Here is a 1410-nt window from a genome sequence, read left to right as displayed (position 1 = left end):
TTTAAATGTGGAACATTGTGACTGTTTGTGCGTTACACTGGTATCCACGATTACAAAATAATACACATTACCTGCCCTGAAAAAAGTCAACCAGATCTCAAGCAAGTGCTGGCTTCCTCTCTTAGAGGAGGATAAGCAATATTTTAGAGCTGCGGACGAAATGAAGCTTGCAACCAGCGTGGAAGTCCCAGATAAATCCACAGCCACACTATTAACTGGACTTTGCAATGATATGCACAAAACACAGAAGACTTAACACTCAACATGCTGCTTATCCAACAGTAAATGATTGTGTGTAGGAAAGCAGTACTTGGGTGCATTAATTAACTCCAGGCTTTTCAAATACATGAGTCTTCTTCCATAATATCTACAATGCAAGTGAAATTGCAAGTGTCAGGATTTTGATGATGGGCTCATTTGCCACTTTGTATCAACACTTAAGGTAGAGCCAGACTTTGGAAGAAATTTAGAATCATTGAGATGTACAGTACACAAAAGGCCCTTCAGTGCATCGTGTCCATGCCAGTCAGAAACAACTATCTAACTATTCTAATCCCATTTTCCAGCACTTGGCCCGTAGCCTTGTACGCCTTGCTATTGCAAATGCACTTCTTAATATTTCTAAAATATTAAGATGATTTCTGCATCTACCATCCTTACAGGCAGCGAGTTCCAAATTCCTACTGCCTGCTAAGTGAAAATGTTTTTCCTCATATCTCCTGTAAATCTTCTGCCCTTTACCTTAACTTTATGCCCTGGACATTGATCCATCCAGCAAGGGTAAATTTCTTACTGTCTTCGATGACTATGCCCCTTAAAATTTTGTTCATCTTAATCATGTCCCCTCCTAATCTCCTCTGCTCTAAGGAAAGCAACTCCAGCCTGTTTGATCTCTCTATATTATCGAAACTCTCCAGACTGGGCAACATCCTAATAAATCTGCACTGCACCCTTTCCGGTGCTATCCCATCCCTCCGACAATGTGGATTCCAGAACTGCACACGATACTCTAGCTGTGGCCTCACTGATGCTTTATACAATTGTCGCATAACTTTCCTGCACTAAAATTCTCTGTCTCAGCTAACTTGGCCGAAGTTTTTTTTTAATCTTCTAACATTCGTGAAGGGTTTCTCAAATATTCAGTGGTGGTTTCATATTACAGTTTATGATATAACCTTCATTTTCCAAACTTTGTCAATGAATTCCAGTTATATAGAGATAACACAGCAGGCCAGGCAGCATCAGAGGAGCAGGAAAGTTGATGTTTCGGGTCGGGACATTTTCCGTCGCTTCCGCCACCCACAATCCAACCACACAACCGAAGATATATTTCCTCCTCCACCCCTATCTGCCTTTCGTAGGGACTACTCTCCGCGACTCCTCGTCCCAGTATCGCACTAACCCCACCAA

The sequence above is a fragment of the Stegostoma tigrinum genome, chromosome 6, assembly GCF_030684315.1.
Source record: "Stegostoma tigrinum isolate sSteTig4 chromosome 6, sSteTig4.hap1, whole genome shotgun sequence".
NCBI classification, from domain to species: domain Eukaryota; kingdom Metazoa; phylum Chordata; class Chondrichthyes; order Orectolobiformes; family Stegostomatidae; genus Stegostoma; species Stegostoma tigrinum.
Note: the sequence above shows the minus strand (reverse complement) of the source record.